The sequence below is a fragment of the Desmodus rotundus genome, chromosome 13 (genome assembly GCF_022682495.2).
Source record: "Desmodus rotundus isolate HL8 chromosome 13, HLdesRot8A.1, whole genome shotgun sequence".
NCBI lineage: Eukaryota > Metazoa > Chordata > Mammalia > Chiroptera > Phyllostomidae > Desmodus > Desmodus rotundus.
The window spans coordinates 57,416,503-57,427,122 of NC_071399.1; the positions used below are offsets into that span (position 1 = coordinate 57,416,503).

General features: G+C 34.3%; 1 pseudogene; it reads right to left on the reverse strand.

Annotated features, from left to right (window-relative positions):
• Window positions 1-6,728: 6,728 nt before the first annotated feature.
• Window positions 6,729-8,530, reverse strand: LOC112311406 (NEDD8 ultimate buster 1 pseudogene; annotated as a pseudogene).
• Between the last annotated feature and the right edge of the window lie 2,090 nt (window positions 8,531-10,620).

Sequence of the window (10,620 nt, forward strand, 5' to 3'; positions counted from 1 at the left end):
TTTGAACTGTGCATCTGATAGGTTGGCTATCTCTTTGTCACTTAGTTGTATTTTTTCTGGAGCTTTGATCTGTTCTTTCATTTGGGCCTTTTTTTTTTTTTTTTTTGTCTTGGTGCACCTGTCACATAGAGGGGCGGAGCCTTAGGTGTTCACCAGGGCTGGGTAACACTGGTTGCTACATTCTGACACTGTATGTGGGGGAGGGGTCCTATAGGGAGCAATGACGCTTGCTCCACTCTCTGTCAGTTTTCAGTCACTCCCTCCACTACCCACAGTCAAAGTGGGCCCCTCTGGTGCTGCTTCCCAAGTGGGTGGGTTTGTGTATGTTCTAGGCCCCTGTGGGTCTCTCCAATGAACTCTCCTGCGGGGCTGGGAGTTTCTTCCACTGTGCCCTCAACCCCCACAGGTGTTTTCAATCAGAGGTTTGAGGCTTTATTTCCCCACTGGAACTCTGGGTTGCCTGGATGTCGTCCAGTCCACCAGCTGCTGCCTCGCCAGCCAGCTGCACCCTGGCCTGCCCAGCTCCACAGTCACCACCTCACTGGGTCCACCAGCTGCTGAGTCCTTTTCACCCCGGCTGCCGGTCTCCACTGCTCCTACTTGTCTGGATGAATGCTGCTTCTTTATCTCCTTGTTTGTCAGACTTCCATACAGTTCAATTTTCTCTCAGTTCTGGTTGTTTTTTGTTTTTAAATTGTTGTTGTCCTTCTTTTGGTTGTGCAAGGAGGCACAGTGTGTCTACCTACGCCTCCATCTTGGCCAGAAGTCCTGAGAGCAGGTGCTTTTTGCTGCTTCTCTAGTACAGATATTTTCTCTACCTTTCTCACTCCTTCCTAGTTACAAAATTCCTCACTCAAACACCAAACTTCTGAAAGTAGCTGTTGCTCTCCTTCTCCAGAGGCTGGGGGGTGGGAGGCATGGGCAGCAGAGAGTCAATCATCCTGGTGGTTTGGGCTCTGAGTGCAGATTCTATGTACAAATATTTTTTAGTCCTAAGTGAATCTCAGAATTATTTTTTCAACATGCTAGCAAAATAGTTTTTGATGACTATGGTAGATTATATTGATTACTTCACTGTTTTAATCACCCATATATCTAAAATCTGTCCTATTTAAAATGTTGAATATGTTTTTCTATTTCATTGTTTATGTGGTGTATTACATTTATTAATTTACATATATTTTACCATCCTTGCATCCCTGAGATAAATCCCACTTGATCATGATGTATGATCATTTAAATGTATTGCTGATCTGGTTTGCCAATATTTTGTTGAGGATTTTAGCATCTATGTTCATCAGTGATATTGGCCTAGAGTTTTCTTTCTTTGTTTTGTCTTTATCTGGTTTTGGAATTAAGATAATACTGGCTTCATAAAGAGTTTGACAGTATTCCCTCTTCCTGGATTTTTGGAATAGTTTGAGAAGAATCAGGGTTAGCTTTTCTCTAAATGTTTGGTAAAATTCTCCTGTGAAGCCATCTGACCCAGGGCTTTGTGTACTGGGAGTTTTTTAATCATTGCTTCAATTTTACTAGCTGATCTTGGTCTATTCAGGCTTTCTATTTCTTCTTGACTCAGTTTTGGAGGATTAGATGTTTCTAGAAATGTCTATTTCACCCAGGATTTAAAATTTCTTGGCGTATAGTTGTTCATAGTAATTTCTTACAATCCTTTGCATTTTTGTGGTATAGGTTGTAACTTCTTTTTCATTTCTGATTTTATTGATTTGGGTCATCTATTTTCTTCTTGATGAGTCTGCTTAAAGACTTGTATATTTTGTTTATCTTTTCAAAGAATCAGCTCCTGGATTTATTGATCCTTTGGATTATTCTATTAGCCTCTATGTCATTTTATTCTACTCTGATCTTGAATATTCCCTTCCTTCTACTCACTCTGAGTTTGTTTTTAATCCTCTAATTTTTGTAGATATAAGATTAGGTTGCTTATTTGAAATTTTTCTATCTTCTTTAGGTAGACCTGTATTGCTATGAACTCTCCTCTCGGGACTGTCTTTGCTGTGTCCCACAGGTTTTAGACTGTCGTGTGTTCATTTTCATTTGTTTCCAGAAACTTTTTGATTTGTTCCTTGATCTCATTGTTTGCCCTTTCATTGTTCAATAACATGTTATTAAGTTTCAATGTATTTGACTGTTTTTGAGTTTTTTCTATGAGGTTGATTTCTAGTTTCAAGCCATTGTGATCTGAGAAACTGCTTGTTATGATTTAAAATTTCTTGAATTTGTTGAGGATTGTTTTGTGTCCTATCATGTGTCTATCTTTGAAAATGTTCCATATGCATTTGAAAAGAGTGTATATTGTACTTCTTTGGGGTTACAGGTTCTGTATATATCAGTTAAGGCCATTTGATTTAGCGAGCCATTCAGTGCCAGTGTGTCCTTTTTGATTCTTTGTTTGGAAGATCTGTCCAATGTTGACAGTGGGGTATTAAAATCCACTACTATAAGTGTGTTGCTATCTATATCTCCAAGTCCTCCAAGATTTTCCTTATATATTTGGGTACTCCTATTTTGGGTGTATATATATGTTTACAAAGTTTATAGCTTCCATACAGAGGGTCCATAGACACATGAAAAAAATACTCAACATCACTAGCCATTAGGGAGATGCAAATTAAAAACACAATGAGATACTACCTCACACCAGTCAGAATGGCCATCATTAATAAATCAACAAACAACAAGTGCTGGAGAGGATGTGGAGGAAAGCGAACCTTAGCATACTGTTTGTGGGAATGCAGACTGGTGTAGCCTCTGTGGAAAACAGTATGGAATTTCCTCAGAAAACTAGAGATGGAACTGCCTTTTGACCCAGTGACCCCACTGCTGGGACTATACCTTAAGAATCTTGAAACACTAATTCAAAAGAACCTGTGCACCCCAATGTTCATAGCAGCATTATTTATAATAGCCAAGTGCTGTAAACAAACTAAGTGCTCATCAGTAAATGAGTGGATCAAAAAAAAAAAAACAACCTGTGGTACATTTACACAATGGAATACTATGCAGCAGAAAGAAAGAAGGAACCCTTTGGGACAGCATGGATGGAACTGGAGAGCATTATTCTAAGTGAAATAAGCCAGGAGGTGAAAGACAAATATCATATAATGTCATCTGTAGGTGGAACCTAATTAATAAAACAAACAATTGAGCAAAATAGAACCAGAAACTTAGAAATAAAGATCAAATGGACAGGGACTAGAGGGGAGGAGGAGGGGGAAGAGCGATAATGAGTGACAGAAGGGGCAGCAAAGGCACACAAATAGAAGACTCATGGGCATGGATAATGGGAGTGATTGACTGTGGGAGTGAGGGGGAGGGGAGAACAATGGGAAAAGGGCAGGACAACTGTAACTGAACAATAGATAAATAAATAAAATATTAAATATATATAGTTTTTACCCCTTCATTTTGACTTTGCCAATGACTGACTTTAGCCAACTGAGTGTTAGTAAGCACAAGTTGACCAATGACTAGAAAAGTGCTTATACAGTTGGGATTTCTGTCCTGTGCTTATGCCAAGTCCATGAGAAGACTATTCCTGCTCTGAGCTATTAGTATGCAAAGAAGGATGAGAGACATGTAGAACATATATGACACTATCCAAAATCCCCATAAAAATGCCAAAAACTGATTGTGTGACCAACCAAACTGTACTAAATCATTTTTTCTTAAACACAGTGACAGTTGTGTTTATATACAGATTTTATAACTATAGAGAAGGTGCTTGTGGCATAAAATAATTTTATTTCTTTTGGCATTTGTTATAATATAAAATGGAAGAAGACAAAATTAAAAGGCCATGCTGTAGCTTTCAGAAAAAAATTCTAAAGAAAAGCTCAATGACAGTTCCACAATAGAGGCCCTAAAATGAGTAAGAGCCTAGTGACAACCAAGGATGATAGTAGGGGAAACTCCAGAGGTCATTCTTTGGGAGTGTGATTGGAAAAAAAAGAAAGGGAGTTATTAGAGAGGCAGGTAAAGAGATATTCTCAGAAAGATAAACAAAATCTATTCATATAGCTACTCACTTTTCCTTTCTCTTTATGCCCAGATATCTGTGTATTCCTATATTCCAAATCATGGTGTGTATGATTCATTTTTCTCCAATACCTCTGTGCCTGTACTTGTTAATCAAGATTTGGCTTAGACCATGGGAGTCACCAAAGGGAGTTCTTTTGGTAGTGTTGGGTAAGAGATAATGTGGGTCAATGAATAAGGAGCCTCAAAAATTTTGAATCAATGATCTCTCTTGCTTTATTTATAAATATGCCTTGTAGAAAAAAAATCATTCTGATTTATAAGTCACTCAACATGTTACTATTGCTCAAGTTCATTATTGAAAAAATAGACTTTGTTGGATAAAACAAGAAACTTTCAACCTTGTACATAGCATTGCTAGTATGAGGTAATATGTTCCATACATAGTTGCAACTTTCACATTTTGATTTGGTTTAGAATCTCACTTATTCTTTTTTTTTTAATGTTGAATCTTTTTTATTGGCTTTGTATATCCTACTATTGAACCTATAATTATTAGAATGTGACATAGAATCTCACTTATTCTTGAGGACTTCCCATGGATATTAAAATAATGTTTTAAAATCTCATCTTCAATAATGGGTTAAATGAATAAAATCATTAATAACCAAGTTCTGTGGATTGAAATGGAAGGAAATAATTTAAGATTTTTTCTATTATTTAATATTTTGTTCTGGTTATTTTAAAATATTGTAAATTTGAAGAGGCAAAATACATAGATAAGTGAACCCAAAAATATATGAATTATACTCTATATAATATTTGTAGCCATCAATTGGAAATGGAGAATTATATGATAATTTATTATAGTCAATAAATATCAAAATTAAGAGGCAAAGAAAATTTATGCATTTTTAGTGCCAACATAGAAACTAGTTGAGCAACGATTCACACTTAAATATCTTTATTTATTTTAAGTAAATATAATTTGATTTGAATATTATTCACATTTTAATATCTCATGAAATATTCATATCTTTAAAACCATTATTTGGCTAGACATACTGAAAAAGTTTGCCATACATAATATAACTGAAGGCATGGATTTTAAAAAGGAGACATTAGTTTTGATTATTTTACCATTTTTTTTAATATGACAAACTTAAATATAAGAAGGGACTAGTAGAAAGTGACTAGACCAAAAACATATTTTTTAAATGGAATCTGAAATAAGAAAAAATCTGTAGAGATTTTTAGATTTGAATAAATAGCTGTCAAAATTAGAATTTCAGGCATGAATGAAGTAAGAACTATAGAAAGTCACTAATGTCACCCTTTGTAATATAGTTCACTAAAGCAATTGACTGAAATTTATACATCTTATACAAGTCATCACTAGGCAATAGAAATATAAAACTACTATCTGTGAGACATATTTTCTCACACTATATAACAGACAGGAAAAATATCCCCTTTTATAAGGTATGCCACCTTTCCTTGTCAAAACTTAATTCACTGGGAAGGGAATTTAGTCATTTCTGAAGTTGCCATTTCAGTTTAAATCTTTGAATATCTTAAGAGCTCCATTATGATTTACTGGTATATTCAAATAAAATGACTCCTTTGGTTTATTTACATTTGTTTTCTTTTTCCAAAAATAATCTTGACTTTTAAAATTTTAGTCTATTAGAAATCTACCTACCTATCTTAAAGCCTATGTCATGCAATATAAGTGGTGCATATGTAAATACAGAAATCAGCTCTGCCTTCAAAAATCTTGACATAAATACATGTCATTATTAGATCATAGATCTGTTTAAAAGCTCAAGTAGAATATAAAACAACAAATAAGAAAAGTCACATATGTTTTAATAAACGAGAAAGTTGACTAATTCTTCTTGGCCTTACATCTCCAGAACCTTTATAATAGAATCCATCTGTTAATACTCATTAATGCATTCCTCTTATTTACCCAGACACATCTAGTGGCTCCTTCTAAAACACACTCATATTCCAGCAGGTGTTTATGGTAAGTCAGTCTTCACCCAACAGCTACTCTGTACTTCTAAAGTTCAGTTAGCGTTTTACCTCTTCCTCAGGAGCTTCCCTGATTAGTCTTCTTTTCTTTAATGTTGGATTTCTGTAAAATAATTATCTAATTCTTTCTTGAGGAGAATATTATAGTATTAAATGGTTGGTGAACATGTTTTTTACTTTTTCAGTTACTTATCACACACCTGGAAACTAAATTCATGACTAATATTTCATTTGTATTTCAGTACCCAGAACAAAATATGTTGAAAAGCATTTTTAAAATGTAGGTTTTAAATAAGCAAACAAACAAATCTAACATGAATAAATAAATAAATAAATAAATAAATAAATAAAGCTAAGTACTTATTTTTACACAGGATGAAATTATCTACATATATATGTGTGTCTTTGTGTTTAGGCAAAATAATGGGTGATTTCGTGATATTTTCTTTAACCAACAAATTTAAGGCTTTTTAAGTTATTATTTTTGGTCTTTAGTTTTAGTTAGTATCTCTTTATATTCATTAGAATCATATATTTAAACAGTGCATATAATACAAAATAAATAATATTGAATTTGAACATTTTAAATGAAGTTTAAAAGTACAATAATAGTTGCATTTGATCAACTTTTCAGACTTTTAATAATGCTAGAATTTATATTAATAAACTTAGCATTCATGTCTATTTATTATTTAGCTTTTCTTTTTAGATGACTTTATATCTTCTGCATGGGATAAGTGCCCTGCAATGATAATTTCTTCATCTTCCATAGCTTAATCAGTACAATATTTTTTTCACATTCTGGAATATCTTTCAATCCAATATATCCTTGATGGCCTCTGTATCCTCATCTGTTTGTGAGGCACTAAACATTTGTATCTGCATGATTTGAAGGCGGCACTGATGGTGTTGATGAAGAATCTTCCACTTTGTGCTATAGGTTAGGAGAAAGACTTTCTCATTGTCATCCAGGGTCTGTGCGACCTGGACATTTCTCCTGAATGGTCTAACGGCAGCTTTGGCTGCTACTGCCTCAAAGCCCATGTAAGCCAATAGCTCAATATTTTCCAGAGAAGGACTTTCTTGATTTTTGTTGATCTGAAGATCTGAATCACTTAACCACCACATCTGAGAATGGCTGAGAATAATCTTTAGGGTTTTGTCTAGGTTCTCACTGGCTTGCTGAGGACCTTGCTTGGCCATGTGTGTGGATTAATCCATTCATTTCAAAAAGTTTATGTTCTCTAGACAGAGTCTCTCTCTCTCTCTTCTCTCTTTCTCTTTCCTTATTTGGGCCAATTCTTCTGTGCAGTTGGTAATATGGTGACTATCTGATCCACGTTCGTGTTATATGCCCTTAGGGGAAGCCAGGCTTCCAGAACAGTAAATTCCAAGTGGAAAAAATTGTAAAATTGTATAGATCAGTATATAGCTCTTTAAAGTGTTGACTTGCTTTGTTGAGATACAAGCTCTTTCATCAGTTCCACTATAATAATTTCAAATACCTTAAAGCAATTTTTCAACAACTTCTTTTTATTTGAACCAGTCTCTGATGATTTTCTTCATAGCAATTTTTAAACATTTCTGGGCCAACTTAATTTCCTTTTTGGCATTGTCAAGGCATTCCTGTTGTTCCAGGCAGCAATAAAAATGCACTATATCCAGCTGTAGCACTTATAGTTATCTACTGAACCCAGTGGTTCTCTACAACACCTAGAGAAATATTTGTCACACTCCAATAGGCATGGCAAGGCTATTCCATATTATTTTCTTTTCAAGAAAATTCTGCCCTCCTCATGATATCCCATAGCTAACACAAGGCTCTTCTTTGTGCTGGAGGAATTCTGATTGATCTGCCTGTCTGGTTAGCTACCTGTAGTTTTTTGGTTCACCATCACCTAGAGCTCTATCTGCTGTATCTCTAGGCCTCTCTTAGTCCTCTGATTTTTTTTTTTTCTTTTACCTAGGCTTAATTTTGCACTTTTGCAGCCTGACAGTTTTTGCTTACATCATTTCAGACTGTTTTAGCTGGAGCGCTATAGCTTTTACATTGCTCTGCAAGTGTTTACTCAAATTAAATTGTTTCTTATGTATGACAATGTTGATATAATTTTCTTGAAATCCAAATGTTTAAGAAATTTTATAACTTAGTTGTTTGCTGATGTGCAATCGAGTCTCCAACAAGTTTTTCCTAGCTTTTGTTAGTCTTGGAGGTGAAAAAAAAAGTACTTCAGTTGTAGAAATTCCTGTTGTTTTATAATTTTACTTTCCTACTTCACACTCAATTACTTTGCAGCATGTTTTGTTGTTGTTGTTGTTGTTATATTGTCTACTTCATGTCACCACATTCTAGCTTTTCAGTGTACTTAGCAAGGTCCTTCAATGCTAAACCATTTTCTTTACTTTCATCTATATATGGAGGTGGAATTCAATCTTCCCTTAGAAACTGGGACAATTTTGCCTGAAGACATGTTTTTGTGTCATCCTGTGTCATCATGGCATCTGCCAGGACCCAATGATTACCTGGATACAACAGAGGAGGTCACAGTTTGTTTCATTCTGGGAGAGGCTGACCCCAATCCCACCCACATTCAATGTACTTTGAATATATGTCCGTGACTGTAACAAATACTCCACCGAATTTCTACATTCTGTTATGAAGATAACAATAAAGTTGTAAATCTAGGATTGAGGATATTCACACATGCTTTTATTCTTTCTACCATTAAGATCTTTGACTTTTTACTGTGGTCATTGTTTTCATAGTTCAGCACTATCTTGCTTTCTTTGGGTAATAGAAAGACGCAGAAGGGAAGAGCTATTGTCATTAAACTTACACCTAATTGGGATTCAACCATGCAGGACAATCCAGGCACATAGAAAAGTAACCCTGCTGCAAATGTTTTTCTTAAAGTACAGCCTTGTGCATGAGCTTTGGTCAAGAAGTTAACTGTTAATATATACTTGCCCTTAGCAGTTGATTGCAATTGTTTCCTGTTACTAGGGGTTACATCTTATTTGACTTTTTTATCATCATATTTCACAGTGTTTGTTGATGAATTAGCACTCAGTAATATGGGTTGATAACTGACTTATCCACGTAAACAATATCCAGTCTATAAACTTAGATCTGAGAACAAGCTGTGGTCATGAAAGAGAAAGAATTGGCAAAAGCACTGGTAAGGGCTTCAGGATAGGTGTATAAACTGCAAGAGGTAATAAGGGACTGGGAAGAGAGTAGGGGCAAAAGCGGACACTTAATCTTAGAAATGATTGACTGAAATGTGGATAACACAGTTTGATAAGGTGAAATATGAGCTTATAATAACAGCGAGTGAAATAATTTTCTCTATATTCACTAAACACCAAGGTGTTTCACTAAATACTTGAGGTGACTCATTGACATGGAAACTCAGAAACTCTGAATGCACCAAAATGTCCCAGATGGATAGATGTCTGCGGAATCTGAGGCTTTTGGACATATTTTCTGCTTCTTTCTGTATAGGTTCAGAAATTGGGATTAGAATGCTTTGAATTCAGCAACTCTACCTTTTATGTATTCACACTCAAACAATTTAGAGTTCCATTTATATAAGGTGATTCTGTATTCAAGTCTGTATATAAACTTGTTGATTTGCATAATTATTAAATGAATAGATTTACTCTCAAAAGTGTCTCAGGTTAAATGATAAATTATATACTGGTTTTATTGAAAGTTTTACTTCTATTTGCTTTACTTATAAGTATTAATCTTTCTTATCTACGAGAAAATTCAAATTTCTGGAAAACAACCAGGTATCTTCCATGAAAAAAGATTTTTACAGTTGATTTTATTGGACTTTCTGTGAAATCCTGACTTGATCACTATGTGAGTTAGTATAAATTGTGTGAACTTTAGTTCTCTCATCTATAAAGTGGAATATTTATAGTACCTATTAGGGTGAGACAAATAAATAAATATATGCAGCAATTTAATCATTATGCTTGGAATATATGTCACTTAGTGTCTTATACATTTTAGTTATATAACACAAATTAACATAACTCACTATAGCAGGTGTTATGAGTTCAAGGGAAAAGTTATAACTTCAGAGAAAGGGGTTGGATTGGGTCAACAAAAAATTAATTCATGGGTAAAGGAGACACTCAGCACTTGAATATATAGTTATAGTGGAGTCATGAAGGTGAAAGAAACATGGAAAAACATAAAAAGAGCTGAATATTTAATACAGAAAGTTATAGGTAACTCATTTGATGGTATTTCAGAATAAGTGACCATTTTAAAAGAATGATAAATTTTAATATATCAGCAAAATAAGTTCTTGGATTTTCAGCTGTGAGTAGAAATTTTGCCTAAAGTTGAATTTTGTTTTCTTCACAAACTAGATGGATATCTTGAGTAGCTTACTAAGACTTTATATACATTAATTATTTTATCTATAAAATTAGGTGTACTTGTTTCTACATTATAAGGTTGTTTTAAGAATAAGGTGAACATATATTCATTTATAAAGCACATATATATGCATTCATATGTATATAATATTACTTAGAATAAGTTTGACATATACAAGTCACTCAGTG